A 16,618-nucleotide genomic window follows, 5' to 3' on the forward strand; every position below is an offset into this window, starting at 1 on the left:
TACCATATGGGCAATTTCTAAGGATATGCAAGGATACGCAGAAACTGTACATCAGTAGATGAGTTCTACATGCACGCGGAGCAATTGAATAAAAGATTTAGGGCATGAGTATACCCCCAAAAATTCCCAATAATTACATAAAACGGGCCAGATTTACTAACAGGGATTCACTGCTAGCATCCAAGGATCAAATACAAAAAGACAAGAATTAAATAATTGCATGCATAATAACACACGGCTCCCACACCTTCCAGGTGAAGAACATAATACAAAAATACTGGTCCCTGGCATGCCTGAACCTACCAAAAGAACCTCCACCATGTTTCGTGTTCAAAGAGGCCAAAAATATTCGGGAATGCCTGGTCCACTCCCAGTATATGAAAGACCCGGCCTCTGGAATTTACACGCAGTGAAAGGCCACTACCCATGTGGCACCTGCGTGGCCTTCAAATTTACCAACCAAATGCAAACATTCCAAATAGGAACGAGACAATGGAACATGAAGGATATGACAAATTGCATAACAAATCAAGTAGCGTACTGTATACATTGCCCTTGCAGGCTCAGATACGTAGGACTATGAGACCAGTAACATCAGAATTTCAGAACATAGATCAAATATTTACTGCAACAAATTTAACTGCACCACTTATTGAACACTACATTGAGGCCCGACATTCTCTGGATCACTTGTCTTGGTGGGTTTTAGAAAAAGTGAAGTGGCGGGGGCAAAATGTGGCAAGAAGCCTTCAGAAGAAAGAGTACTGTTGTAGCCATAGATTGGACACATACAATCAAGGGCTCAAATAACAATTCCTCCTGCTGATGCTATAGGATTTTCAGTTCTGGCGCACAACCATCTGGCCACCCTTTCAATCACTTTCCCTAGCAAGGTGACACAGATCTACAGCACAATCGGATCTTCACACCTTGACCAGCACTAACTTCTTTACATGTCTGTCCCCCTGATGACATATCCAACAACCATAATGTCGCCACCGAGTGGGTCCTATCCCAATCAGAGTAATATGTACCTCAAGGGGGTCGCGATACCTCAGTGCAGCCCCATTCCCGGTTTGAAAAAAAGATACCACTAGACCGATCCCAAGCCACGGCCACTATAAATGCACACACTGGCACGTCCTACTTTCCACGACAATGACGCCAGCACTCGTCGACTTGGACACGTCGCAAATCACGGGACCAATCGCAGCGGTGGTACATGCAGTTTCCATGACCACCCAGCATACAACAGCACCCGCATCAACGGTGTTCCAGACGTCAACCCAGCTGTCCAGAAACTTGCGGCGAGACGCACTTGCTTTGAGGTAAGTTCCAACTGGAGAGGGCTTACAAGACAGCATCCCTTAGATATTCTGATAACGCTTGACATACCAAATACTTGTGTATATATATTTTTCAAACCTTCCCTTTGAACCAACAAAGGGGACTCGAAATAAAGCGATCTGATGCAACAGCCACTTCCCTGCCCATATGAGAGAGGTGATCCTCCCCTAACAGGTATGCTCCAAACCATGGAGCTTTTTGTGTTATCTTTGTGTACCATTCCCTTCCCACCACTTGGACTAGTGCACCCACTCCTCCTCCCCACCACGGGTGTTTTTTGCAAGTTTCATAACCGGTTTCTTTGCTTGCAATGGGTACCAGCGGGGTAATTACCACCAAGGGACCCCACTGTTTACCAAAGGGGGCATTACACAAGACACCATCTCCCCTTCCCCCAGACACCTCCAGCATTTATCCAAGCACTACTCCCACCCTGGTTCCACCAGGAAGTAGTGAGGGGGGACCTGGATTTACTATTACTTTGAATCTTATCCAGGGTGTTTCCTCCCCTCTTAGGAATTGGGAGCTGCACACGAGGAGCCCCAACACTTTAGTTCCACAACACAGGAGTATACATGTCCACCCAGACAAACAGATGGATTTGTCGCCCGCTGTATACAGTTGCCCCCCCAGTAGGGGTCGGGCTATGGAGTCATAACCCTAGGGTAAGTGATACTCTGGGTTCTTCGCTAGAGGCATTTTAATTATAATATTACCATCACTTGTCAAGACACTCGTAACACTCAACAGCGCTGCCGAAACGTGACCTGTTCTGGGAAAGCTACGCTCACAGACGACCTCCACCAGTTAACCTCACAAAGCTGTTTTCTTTTGTTGGCAGACCCTACTAAAATACCTACAACTCCTCCAGATCAAAGGACAATCCTAGTCAGATGCCGAGTTACTGGAACCAGTGCTTCTCAGTGCATCCTAGGGGATGCAAATAAAGAGTTGATACAAAATTCAATGCAGTTCCAGGTCATGTAAACAATGAAATAACCCATAGGGCATGTGAATTTAGGAGAAACAATTTTAGAACTGTTTTCCAAATGCGGTTTTGTTTTAAACTTTTGAATGTGATCTTTATTTTCTTCCTTTTGATTTTTTCATGATCGAGTGTCAATAAGGAATAGAATTATTGAGCTACTTCACGATTGTGATCGCTTTAATTTGCATAACCCTCCTTGTGTCTCATATTTCGTCTAACTCTTTCTTTTCTTCCCAATTCTATACAAATATTTTGAAGGCCTCGCTCTTTGGTTAATCTTCATGTTTTTGGAAGTATTTGTGTGTGTACAAATGAATTCCTTGTCAATTTCTGCTGTACATTGCTTTACCGTTACACATGGATTAAATCAAACTATGATATGTGAATAGAAAATAGAAAAAATAATTTTAAAAAATGATATTATTTATTCCAGTTCTAATATATCATCTGTTACATTAACCCCATAGTTTGGCTGCAAACACGTGTTCATCTAGCCTGTGCCTCAATAGCTGGAAGAGTCGCCTGTCCTCCCACGTTCATTGTCGAAGATGTAAATAGAACCAGTTGCTTTTACCATAACAACGTGCCTATGTATACGTTGCTGCCATTTTCAGGTTCCATGTTTTTTTAGGCCCCTCCCCTCCCACACTTATTTTTGGATATTGCCTACCCACCAAAACCCTTATCTGCTCTTTCCCACACCCCCTAAAAAATTTGATGAGCATATTCGTTGTAATATGCACCTTAAAATGCCAGGGGATGAAAATGCAGGCGATGAAAGGACGTCGTACTCATTTTCCATTTGCAGATAACCTGATTCCCAAGGTTGTCAAAACAGTCCATCCATTTCCCAACATCTTGGTTGAACTTAAAAATAACCTTTCACACTTTATACCAAGGGCAGAGTAGCAGCATGGTTTTGGTTGTGTTAAGTCATATGTCAGTCAGCAATAAATTGACGTTACATATCTAATTGCTTTTTAATGGTCATCAAAGACTTGGAGATCAAGACTACGTCATCAGCATACAATACAATGTCTACTTTTCTACCTCCAACAGATGGGACATCAAAGTCCAAACTTTGAATGTTTACAGCCAACTGGTTAATGTATAATAAAAAATAGGGGTGGAAGGCGAAAGCAATACAGTCTGACCCCCGCATCTTAACATACAAAGAGGTTGTGGTCTCCCCCCTTTGCCCATATGTGACCCTTGCCATATTTTCTTTGTATAAGTTTTTAATTGCTTCTAAAAAGGTTGCCCAGTCTCTAAAACACCATAAAACACAACTTTAAAATCAATAAAAAGCATACAGAGAACCTTTTTTTTCCTGAGTCACATACATTTGGGTTTAGCAGGTAAGAATATAACCTTAGTCCACAGATTCAGATTTTTCCATAAAACCGCACCGTAGGTCCAATATAAGCCTTTCATTTTCCACCCATCTTCTAGCCGCATTAGGATTAATTTGCGCTACATTTACAATGCACTTTCCCACAGCGATATCCGGCGATAATGCTGAAAGGTTCCCATGCCCCGACCTACAATATTCTAGAATGTTTTCATATCTTTGCATGAATCTGCATCTATCACAGTTTGTCAGGCTCTATGTTCATATTCCTGCTTCTTTATACTAATTACTAGTGTACAGGCCTCTGTACACGGGCCAAAGGGCAGGTTTCTGTTAACACAATAGGACCACAATATATCCTAAGCCTAGAGCTCCCTCTCGTTGTGACAACAGCGGGAGCTATGCACTAGGAAGCATTCCGTGCATTAGGGCAGCCTCTACTGCACATGACGGCTTAGGACAAACATACATCTGGCCTTTTATAATATAGGATAGTCACTGCAGTCCGTAACCCTAATGGTCGATTCCTTTGAAACAGAATTCAGCCTTCTCTTTGCTACCCTGTAGTCTTTTTCAAAACAAGAATCTTGACCACTGTCACTTTGGCTTACTATTTGTGTTAGTCAAGTAAGGAACACGGATTTCGCAGATGGACCTCTAGCAGATGTATATTTCAAGTGAGTTATTAGATATAGAATACAAGAAACTTGAATACTGGAACTAAATTTCCATAAATGCAAGGTAAATACTAGTCTGCATCAAACCGTGTCCATTTTAGATTTGTCATCGGACCAACCACTGTTGGATTGCTATTCCTATTGTATATCACTAGCTTATTATTACTGATGTTATGCATCATATTTAGTATCATTAGATCATGATTGCTTACTTTTCTAGGAAAAAACGTGAGACTTTTAGCAAGATGCCAGGTCCACTAAATAAATAAGGATATAGTCTAGATGTCACATCGTGGATCCTCTACTAAATGCACTTTCAACTGTGTTATCGCCTACCAGCCAACCATTGCCTAATCATGCACCTAGTTCTAAAAACAACTTTGCCATCAGGATGTATACGGTAACACAGACAGGCACCTACATCTGGTATATTCCTTGTCAACTAGATCTTGGGAGTTCCCCATGGGCTTGTTTTGGACATTCGCATCTCCCATTACTAAAATATGTATATACATTTTTCTGGGAGCAGCCATCATGTTGACCAACATTTCGAAAGGGTTCAAATGTATTCTTCCACTTCTTGACCTATTAAATAGAACCAATTCTGAAGTATAGATCATGTTTTCACCGTGACTTCCACACAATGTTGGCATGTCAACTATACATTATATACTTACCCGAAGGTTTGCATAGGCCACCTAGGTGGTTGGTCTAGAGTATTACAAATAATTGCTTTCAAAATAAAAAGATACCCACAGGGACATTCCTGTCACACTATCCCAAGCCTGTGTACAGGTTTTTATTATGATGCTCTGCCTGTCGACGTCCTCAAATTGTTTTCCTGACATGGCAGGAGTAGCATAAGGCAAGGAAGCAGTGAGTAAGAGTCTGTCGTTCAGCTTCCATGTGTGGAGGAAGGGTGGGTGCATGCGACTCTCAACTAAGAAAGCCATAGAAAATTATAACTGATTACTGGATATGCAACATCTGCATTCTGGGGTTGTAAATGCGTTTAGGCTCACAGGCCTTGCATAGAGTAGAGCGCCATATCTGAAGATGGAAGCGGGTGAGCTGAAGTAACACTGGGGAATATATTTTTCAGTAGTGTGGCCCACATACGCAATGATGCCATGTGAAAGAATGTACTGAGCTCCAAGTAGCAGCTTTGCAGAGGGCGTCAAAAGGAATATTTGCAATGAAAGCGAATGTAGCCCCAGTACACCTGATAGAATGAGCTCTAGGAATAAAAGGGAGGGGGCTTGTGTCCTAGTGCATAGCAATCTTGAATGTGGCATTCAATCCACCATGGAATGGAAGATTTAGTATCTGCACCTCCCTGCTCCCTTTGCAAAAGACACAAAGAACTGACTGGTTTTATGCTCTGGCTTTGTTCTGTATAAATAAAACATGACTGCCCTCCGTATTGTCATGTATACGCGGTGCTCTCTCACCTAGAGTATACAGGCCTTTAAAGACAGCTGGTAACAGTGATTGACATGAAATGTAGAACTACAATGGTTTTGTGTATTGCGACAAAGGGTTCATCCACTCGGAGCTTGAAATTCGCTCACTATTCTAAAAGACCTAATGTATATTAGAAAAAAACAAAGGGTGGGGGGCATGAGCATGTACAGTATTATGATCCCAGTCTGGTGCTGGATGCAGCACGGGTGGGTGCAAGTGTTTTACCCCTTACATGAAGGCCTTAACCACAGGTAACCTCCATTAGGACATTATGCAAAATTGTGGGAGCTACTTGACCGAGATGTTACATGGCCAAAAAACCTGTTCTATGGGATAGTTCCCACCGAGGAGGGTCTCCAACCACGTTTTGGCTCACAGTACCTTCCACCAAGGGGAAATGTAAATGTTAATATCAGTCTGGCCCATCCCACGAGGGCAGCACAGCATCAACATGCTAGGCATTTCTGTGGCGGATCAGAAGAACAATGTGGACACTATTTGGACATATTCAAGGGTTTTTATTACAGAATACAAATAAGGCCCACTCTCTCCATTCCTATGGGGTGTTCCCTACCTAACAAAAAAACGAACTCTGGTGCTCGTCAGTCTTTGGGAGATGTCACAAACGAACTGTCTGCCGTCCAACACTAAGCTAACTTTTTGTTTCTTCTTTCAATAATTAATTTTCAAATAGTCTCTGGTGACTTGTATCACCTCTTGAAGTTCCCTCAGGGGATTCTTGATTCCGTTCCCCTTCTTAATATTCTTTTTCTTGGCCCTTTTTGGGTTCCTCTGATTATCAACAGTCTCAAAGCATTTTTGTATTATGATATACCTGGTTTAAGATATGGTTTATCCTATTGGTTTTTCAGGTTTTCAGGTCATCACATCCATTCTCTATTTTGTTCCTGTATTCGTTAGTACATCCATATGTCGACTCTCCCTCTTCAAAAGGTATTATTTTTTCTCCAGGCTCTTTCATATCCCCCTTTAGGGTTTTCTGTTTACCTCTTTCTCAGTTTTCTGTATTTATAGATTATCAAGTTAGTTTTCCAAACTTCAATATTTATACTGGGATGAGTTTCCCTAACTGTGTAATAATTCCGGTTTGGCCGGCGTTCTCCCCTTTAACGCCTGAACACTTCTCCAGACCCAGCCCACCTCTGGGAACATCCTTCCTGTCTTTCGGTTTGCTTTTTCCAGCGCTTGCGCTCAAGGACTTGATTCTCCTTTTTCTCGGTGCTCCGGCACCCAGTCGGCCTGCTACTCGCTTTCTCGCTGTGGTCTCAGCGTCTTTCCACAGGCCCCTGGCCCACCACGACTTCTTCACGGCCACACCACCACTTCTGCCTGGCCTCCTCTCCTGCTGCCTTTGGGGCTCTGCACCATCTCTCACTTCTTCCGCTCTCTCACTCTCTTGTCGGGGTTACAGCAGTTCATTGGCGTTTCTGCTCCCCTTTGTTCAATGCAGGTTTGAACAGTGCAGGCTCTGGGCTTCTCTCCCCCCCCCTCCTCTTTCCTCTGCGACACTGATAGGGGCCTTCCCCTGTATGCATGTGCCACTCTTGGTCTACACCTCATTCAATAGACACTCGCTCTTCAACGTCCACATCTCTGTGGACTGGAGACTTTCATTTAAAGAGACAAGCTCTAGTTCTTGTTTCAAATAATAGATGGTAACTTTTCTTTTACCCAAGTCGTGAGGCTTGAAATTTCCTGGCATTCCAGAGAGTCCCATGTAGGCAATTATCTTTACTGGTTTTGGGAGTTCCTCACAGGAACTGGAACCCTTGTCCCACAAGGGGGACACTCTCCAGGTGAGGTCCCACTTGCCTCAACCCCTAGGGAGGGTGCTGCGTAGTGGGCTCACCTCCCCGGCCTCACAGGCGGGGGCTCCACCTTGGGGAGAGATAACAAATTCCCTTAATTCATCACAAACCCGCGACATGTTTCTGCCTTGTTGGGTATCATCAGTGAGGTGGTGCCTCTTCAAGCACAGTCTGCAAGGGGTCCACATCTAGATTACCCTTAGCAACTTGTAGCTCAACTACTTAACATTGAACTTGGAAATGTAACTTAGCAAAAAAATGAGGGTGTGTCCTGAGAACCAGCTTGCGTATAGCTCAAAAGCCACATCCTGCAGTTCTTACTCTGCTTATAAAAGTAATGGTTATCAGAAAAGCCACCTTGTAAGTAAGAAGCATTCTGCATGGATTAAAATGGAGGACGCGTTACCATGCCAAGACCCCACCCAGGAGTTGGGTTAGCAACTGGTGGGAACAAGCATTTAATACATTCCATAGAAGTATTAACCTTCTTTTGAGAGACATTGTATGCTGCCAGTGCGGCCAAGTGAACTTTGAGGGAATTGTACACCAAGTATGAAACTATATCAACTATATCAGTGGAGCGGCAGTTTATTGGACGAATCCCATCCCTCCTTTTGTTGCTCCAAATAACAAATCTTTTCCATTTAATGAAATAGTAAGCACTGGTATTAGGCATTCTTGCTTTTCAGAGTATGTCCCCACACTGCTGTGGTAAATTTAGAGAACTAACATGTGATGATTTCAGAAGCCATCCTGCTGAGCAAGTGGGTTGTGATGCGTTATCTGGTGCTCTTGCTTTTTTAGCAGATGGTGGATGGGGTTTAGCTTGATGAGTGGTTGTACTGATGTGTAGCAGATGAGGGCAACCACACTTGGCAAGCCCATATGGGGAAATGAGTAATGTTTGCTTCTCCTGAAGCGGTTTGTGTGTCACTGTGTGTAAAGAATTTGGGGTGTGGGGGTTCATATGCAAATATCCTTGTCCAACTCATCCATAGAGCGTTGCCTACCAATACTGTTCTGGGTAGCTGGATGCACAGCTGTGCCACTTCATTTATATTTCTTACAAATCATTATGTGTGGCATGTCCCACCTGTCGTGTTAGTTCCCACTCGTATTCTTCAGCCACATGAAATGATATGGCATTTGTAATGCACCTATACACAAGTGTTTCAAGGCGAGATGAGGCAAGGCAGTGGGAACAGAGGGAGGACAGAAAACGATCTTACTAGGCCAAGTGACATTCAGATCATGCAGGTGCAGGGGAGGGGAAAAGTGCCAATGGGAAAGGGGAGGGGGCAGTGCTGCAAATGGGATCAAAACAAACGAGTGCAGCCAGCATGTGGCAGGTGCAAGGGTAAGTGCAGACAGCACATGTCCAAAAGTGCAGGTAGAGGGACTGTAGGGTAGCAGATACAGACCCAAGTGCAGGGGGTTTCTGGGAGGCAGTGCGAGTGTGCAACTGGGCGGGCAGGGCCTGGGTCAGAAATTAGAGATTATCCAAGTGACCAGTGCCATATCAAACAGGAAATCAACAGGGGAGAGGAAGAGAGAAGGCAGAAGCAAAGAGGAAGGTCTTGAGGTGCTTCCGGAACCGGAGATGGTTCTCCTCAAGTTTCAGAGAGGCAGGGAGGCTGTGCCAGAGGGAGGGCCCCATCCGCAGAAAGAGATCTACCACCAACTCGTTGCGTGGAGAAGCGACTGACCTTGATGGAGTAGGAGGTGGAGGAGTGAACAGCTCGAGTAGGAAGTTATTTACGAAGAGAGAGTTTGAGGTATTGAGGACCCAGGCCCCAGAAGGCCTTGTGGACAATGCAGAGGGGCTTGAACTTAATCCTTGCAGCCACTGGAAGTCAATGCAGAGATTTCAGTGCTGGAGAGATACGATACCTGGGCTTGAGGCCAAGGACAAGTCTTGCAGTCCAGTTCTGGATCAGTTGCAGAGGACGGAGAGTAGGAGCAGGCAGATTTAAAAAGAGGCTGTTGCAATAGTCCAGCCTAGAGAGAAGCAGAGCTCTAGAGACAGTGAGCTTCTGGGGGAAGGAGAGGAAAGGAAAAATACCTCCGAGGAGGTGCAGTTGGTAGTTTGCCTTCTTAGAGACGTCAGATATGTGAGGAGAAAAGGAGAGTGTAGAGTTGAAGATGACCCTGAGGTTCTTAGCCTCACAGGTGGGAGCAGGAAGAGGGGCAAGGGAGGCCGGACAGAGAGTGACATGAAAGGAGGGTGCAGGTGTGCTGATGAGGAGGATCTCCATCTTACTGGCATTAAGTCAGAGGTCGTTGGCAGCACACCACTCCTGGATAGCACAGTCAGAGATGAGAGAAGTAGAAGAGGGGAGCCTGAAAACAAGCCGAGTGTCATCCGCATAGCACTGAAAGTTGGAGCAGAGAGCGGCAATGCAGTGGGTGAAAGGTGCCAAGTATTGGTTGAACAGCCAGGGAGAGAGGTTAGACCTCTGGGGAACACCACAGGTAGAGAGTGAGACAGAGGAAAGGAAGGACCCAAGTTGGACCTGGGAGGGTCGATTAGAGACATGCCTGTTAGAACTGTCTGCTAGGCAAATGTCCAACCTTGGAACATGCTGTGCTTCCAGCCAGATCTTTTGTTAGACCAGCTATGTCATCTTTGCCAGTGTTGGGCAGTGCACGCCTCCTTTTTTTAATGTAAAACATGGCGATGTCTGTTTGGACTCGGTCACTTTTTTTTTTTTTTTTAAACTTATGTTTATTGATTTTACATAAATAACACAAAAGAGATAAACATTGCAACTTAGAACATCCCTTCCCCCTCCCCCTTCCCTCCCCTTGGATCGGATGAAGTCATATTGTCCCGGGTTCTCATTATGCGTTGAAAATATCTGAAACTTTAATGTTGTGGGGACACCACTGTTCCATAAAGTCTGACTGTAGATATTGTAGGGTCCCTTCCCACTCTTTTGCAAACTTGTCTCCAGTTCCTTGGATTTTGTGGGTGATTTTCTCCATTGTTATATGGGACCATACTTTCTGTAGCCAAGTAAACGTCATTGGGGTATTCTTGTTTTCCAATTTTGTGCTATGGTGGTCCATGCTGCTATAAGTAGTCCCGTAAAGCTTCTCCATTGTGATGTGCGATATTGTCTTGCTGTGTCATCTCTGATTCCGCAGAGCCACACCTCCTCCTCCATCAACCCCACATCTGGGAAAATTTTGCCCATTTCGTTTTTCACTTCTTCCCAGAATGGTTGTATGCCCCTACAGTCCCACCATATGTGTCTCCACGTTCCCACTTCATTGCATCCTCTCCAGCATAGGTTAGGTGTGTTTGGGTACATCGAGTGGAGCTTCTCTGGGGTATAATGCCACTGTGTCATGATCTTGACCCACATCTCCCTGGTTTGTGCCGATCTGGTCATTCTGGGGATCTGTTTCCATAGGTCTGCCCACTGACTGTCCGAAGGTTCCTTCCCCAGTGTTCTGCCCCATTTTATTCTGTATGCCCATTTGATGTTTTCCCCCTGTGAGTTTATGTATTTGTATAGCGTTGAAACCCACTTTTTTTCCCCCGTGTTGGAGATGATGTGTGTCTCGAACCCTGTGAGGTCCCTGGTTGCAGCCTCTGTGATCATCGGGGAGTTCAGCCAATGCTCATATCTATATCTGTCCCTTCTGGGTATATTCTTGCCAGTAAAGCAAGATTCCAGGGATATGATTTCTTTGTCTGCGAACATCTCCCCAATTTTAGTGATACCCACCTTCTCCCAGCTATCATATGCCCCCTGTTCCATCCCTGGTGGAAATAGTAGATTTCTACTGATTGGTGTAAAGGGTCCTATTGCTGTGGACATTATGCCTTTTTTTGTTTGGGAATCCCATGCTTCTAGCGTGGATTTCATAATTTCACTTATTCCTAGGTTCACATGTCTGTGCTGTCTCTGTTTCCAGAGGAGTTCTACCAGTGGGGTCCTCGCGACTGCTCTGTCTTGTTTGACCCATATCTGCTGTCGGTTCTCCCCCACCCACTCCCTCAGGACTCTCAGCTGTGCCGCCTGATAGAATTTTTTTAAATGGGGGAGCACTAACCCTCCTTCTCTGGTTGGGGCAGTAAGGACCATTCTGGCTGTTTTAGGCGTTTTCCCCTTCCATACAAAGGACAAAACCAGTTTTGTTAATGATTTAAAGAACGAGTCTGGGACACCCACCGGGAGAGCCTGAAAATAATACAGTACCCTTGGGAGGACGGTCATCTAGACGGCTTGTATTCTATCCCACCAGGAAATCTGTAGTGGGTTCCATCTGCCTAGCTCTTTTCAGATGTTTATGAGAAGGGGTGGGTAGTTTTCCCCATAGAATTGCTCTATTTTTTGAGGTACAATTATCCCCAGATATTTTATACCTTTCAGTACAATCTTAAGGTCCAGAAGTTTTGCTTCCCTTTCAATATTCGCTCTGTCTCCTGCCAGGATTAGTATCTCTGATTTTTTCCTATTTATTTTTAGGCCCGAAATGGCCCCGTAATTTTCTAGTTCTCTCACTGCAGCTGATAACGTGGATTCTGGGTCCTGTAGGGTTATTAACATGTCGTCCGCGTATGCGATCACTTTGTGTTGTTGATCTGCCATTTCTATCCCTTTTATGTGCACTGATTCCCGTATTTTAATTAGGAGGGGTTCTAAAAACAGAGCGTACAGCAGAGGTGAAAGGGGGCATCCCTGCTTCGTTCCTCTCGTTATCCTCACCGTGTTCGTAACCTCGCCATTAATGACTATTCTACTGGATGGGGAGTTGTAGTTCGCTGTGATGCTCGCAATATATTGTTCCCCAAACCCCATGCGCTCCAATATTTTGAACAAAATTGACCACTCCACCCTATCAAAAGCCTTTTCGCGTCTACCGACAGCAATATCGCTGGGGTGTGATTTATACCTATTTTTTCCACTAAATGGGCTAGCCTCCTTGTGTTGTCATGAGTTTGTCTGCCGGGAATAAAGCCTGATTGGTCTTCACTTATCAGTTTAGGGAGAAGCGGGGATAGCCTCGTTGCTAGGATCTTCGTATAGATTTTTGCATCCAGATTAATTAGGGAGATTGGCCTATATGAAGCTGGGTTTTTAGGATCTTTACCTTGTTTGTGAAATAGCAGTACCTTCGCTTCATTCATAGTGGGGGTCAGATTACCGCTGTCCTTAAAGGAGTTTAGGAGCCTCGTTAGGATCGGGGTCAAAATGTCTGCATATTTTTTATAAAATAGGGCCGTAAACCCATCTGGGCCTGGGGCTTTGTTACTTGGGAGTCCTTTTATGGTTTTTCTGACTTCCTCCTCACTGATAGGTGTCTCTAGTGACTGCTTGTCCTCTTCTGATATTTTCGGGAGGTTTATGGCTTCTAAGTATGAATCTTGGGCGTTTGTGTCAGGGAATTCAGTGGAGTAGAGAGTTTGGTAGTAATGCCTCAATGATTCCCCCATGTCTTGTGTGCATGTTTGGGGGTCTCCATTGGTGTCATATATGGCTTTAATCGTTGTTTCCTTCTGTTTATCCCTCAGTTGTCTCGCCAGGAGCCGGTCTACTTTGTTTGCTCTAATATAATATCTTTGCTTCAGATAGAGTAGGTTCTTCTCTGCGCCCTTCGTGCGGAGCATCTCTAGTTGGCCCTGTGTATGTTTCAGTGATTTTTTTAAAGCCTTTGTGGGGTGTGTCAGGAGTTTCTCTTGGATATCTTCGATTGTTTTTTCCAGCTCTTTTTCCCACCGAAACCTTTGTTTATCTCTTGTGATTTTCAACGCAATAATTTTCCCCCTCAACACTGCTTTAAACGCATCCCAGACTGCTTGCAGCGCCACCTCCCCAGTGTCATTATGTGTAAAGTATTCCTCTATCATTTCCCTTATGGATTCCCCTGTGATTGGGTCCTGGATCAGCTCCTGCGGTAGTTTCCACCTCCATAGCCCATTCTTCCTCCCTAGTAGAGTCACCTCCAGCCATAGCGGGGCATGGTCCGAGAGGGCTATTGTGCCCTTATCCAGCCCCTGGATTTTTCCCAGTAGTCCCACTGAGACCCAGAAGTAGTCAATTCTTTACATGGTGTTGTGGACATGTGAGAAGTAGGTGTACCCCCTCTGTTCACCCTTCAGATCCCTCCAAACATCGTTCAGGGCCATTTGTTCCATTTGCTGCCTCAGACGTTTTGATGGTGCCCCTTGGCCATGCGCGTTCCCCGTACTCCTATCTATATGTGGATTCCATGCCATATTGAAATCTCCCCCCAAGATCACTTCCCCTTTAGCATAGTTTTCCAGTTTCAAAAGAGCATCTCTAAGAAAGCCGTCCTGTCCTTGATTGGGCGCGTATATTGAGGCGAGTGTAATGTGAAGACCTTCAATTGCAAACCTCCCTTCTTTATCCATGCTTGAATCTAGTAGTTTAGTGTCCATTCCTTCTCTCACTGCAATCAGTACCCCAGCTTTTTTCTCCGTTGTCGTTGCCTGAGCCCATATTTTGTAGCCTTTTATCCGCATTTTCTGCTTATCCCTCGTTCTGATATGGGTCTCCTGGAGAAGTAGTATGTCTGCCTTCTCCCTTTTAAACTGCTTTTCCAGTTTAGCCCTTTTTGTTGGGTGATTCATGCCCCTTATATTGTATGTCACTATGCGTAGCATCCCCATTATGTTATATTTGTTTGTTGCCAATTCGGGTCCCCTTCTGTTCTTGATTCATTTCTTTGATTCCTCCGATCCCTTCCCCGCCCTTGAACTTCCCCGCCCCCCAACATTGAACTTTAAACCAACCAAACTGTCCCCCGAGTTGGGCGAGGGTTCCTATTGACGCTAGAGCGTTGCGCCCATCGCTCCCTGCCCTCCTTACCCTCGGGGGGTATGATATGGGGAGTCCTAAACCCCAGAGGTCCATTGGTCTTTGCCTAGTTCCAAGCTGTCGGTCTTCCCCCGACCGCCATCTGCGTGTTGTCCGTTCCGTTCCGTTCTCCTCCCTCACCCCGACATTGATTCCATAATTGCTGTTCCTTGTTCGTACCCCTTGTTTGCATGTTCCTGAGTTCTTCATGTAACTTTTCTCCGGGATTCCCTCCCTGTATTAGACTTCTTTTGCGTAATTGTTTCCCAACCCATTGGTCTTCTCATTCGATCCCTCCTGTTCGAGGACTCCCCCCGTTCCCCCTCATCTTCCTGTAGACCCAATGTGCTCATACCTTCCTCCACCGTGGTTACTCTTCTCTGTTTCCCTTCCCACGTAAATAGCAGCCCAAATGGGAAGGTCCATTTATAGCGGATTTGCTTTTCTATCAGAACTTTCATCAGTGGGGTCATTGCTCTCCTTTTTTGGAGGGTTATCAGAGCGAGGTCTTGGTATAATTGGATGTTTTGACCGTTCATTTTAATGTGTTCCAGTTCTCTGGCTCTCCTGAGGATCTGTTCTTTTTGTGGGTAGGATGAGAGAGCCACTAGGACATCGCGTGGTCTTTCCCCTTGGGCACCCGATCTTTTTGGTCCCACTCTGTGGATTCTATCGATTCCGATTTCGTCAGTGTCTTGGGACCCCAAAATGTCTCTAAACACCTCCTGCACCGTTTTTTCCACTATGTCCGTTCTTTCTTCTAGGTTGTTAATATCGGTTCTAATGTCTTGAACCACTTGTTTCATTTCGTTTTTCATAGTGGTAAATTGTTCTTGGACTGTGGACATGAATTTTTCTTGTAAGTCCATGAACCAAGTTTGCATGTCTTCCCTGGTCAGTGGTTGCAGCTGTTGGGATGGTGACTCTGACTCCCCCATGGGTTCTCCCTGGGTTCTCCCCCTCGGTTGCGATGCTCCCTCAGTTGACCACATTTGCAGAATATCTGCGCCTTGCTTCTCAGATTGGGATATCTGTTGGATGGGGTTCCCCTTTCCTTTTGCTCTCGACATGGTGGCGTGATCCGTTTGAATGCCTATGGGGCTACCGTGCCTTCTTGTAGCCCTCCGGATGGCCCTTCTCCCGATCCTATCCTCTGAGATGTCTCAGTGGGCGGGGGGGTTCTCTATTTAGGCAGATTCGCAGTCTGCGTATCCTCTCCTACCCCCGTCGGGTCTCGATGTCTGTCTGTTTGAGGCGAGGACAGTTTCCCCTTACTTTAGTGTCCTCCCGCTCTTCGCCCCCTATTTATTGGGGGGGGGTTCTGCGCAGAGGATTCCTTCAGGCCTGGGGGGAACCCCGATCCATTTGATGCCGGGGGGCTCTCGCGTAGCAGGGAATATCTTGTTATGTAGGTCTTCCCGGCCTGCTTCTCGCTTTTTTTTGTTCTTTTTCTTTTTCTTTTTTTTTAATTTCCGTTTCCTTTTCCTGAGTCACCCCCCCCTCCGGGGTGTAGATAAGCGGGCGGGTGGTTTTCTTTCCCCCCCCTTGATGGCTCACCTTTCTTCTTCCGCGCTGTTTCAGGGCGGCCCCCGCTTCTCCTCACCTGCGGTCCCCCCTGTGCGCGCTGCTCTCTCCCTGCGTTGCGGCTCCTCTCCGGCGCCACAGCTGTCGCTGTGTTTCCTTCCCCTTGGGCGCTCCTCGGCAATGGCTCCTTCCCTCCCGGCTGTGTGGTCCTCTATGGCGCTGGAGCGTCTCCTTCGGCACCGATGGGGGAGGGACCGGTCTGCTCTCTCCACGGGCCGCGCCCGCGTTCATCCGCGGCACTGATTCCTCGCCGGGGGGAGGATGCGGGGGGGGGTCAAGCAGTGGGGGGGGATCGGTCGGTCACGGCTTCGATCGTGCTGTGTTTTGGCGGCCCGGGCGGAGCGCGGATTAGCTGCGACTCCTCACCCCGGCGGCCATCTTGGAATCGACTCGGTCACTTTTTAATAATCAGTCTGGAAACTGCTCAATGCTTGTTGCATTTCCTAAAACTCCACTTGAGTCCATCTTCCTTGGACTGTTAAGGCATGAGCATGGGTGCCCTACCATAAAATAAAGGCAACTGTTGGGAGTGTTCTGTATATATTGTC

Source organism: Ambystoma mexicanum, chromosome 2p (genome assembly GCF_040938575.1).
Source record: "Ambystoma mexicanum isolate Mex_15411 chromosome 2p, UKY_AmexF1_1, whole genome shotgun sequence".
Taxonomy (NCBI): domain Eukaryota; kingdom Metazoa; phylum Chordata; class Amphibia; order Caudata; family Ambystomatidae; genus Ambystoma; species Ambystoma mexicanum.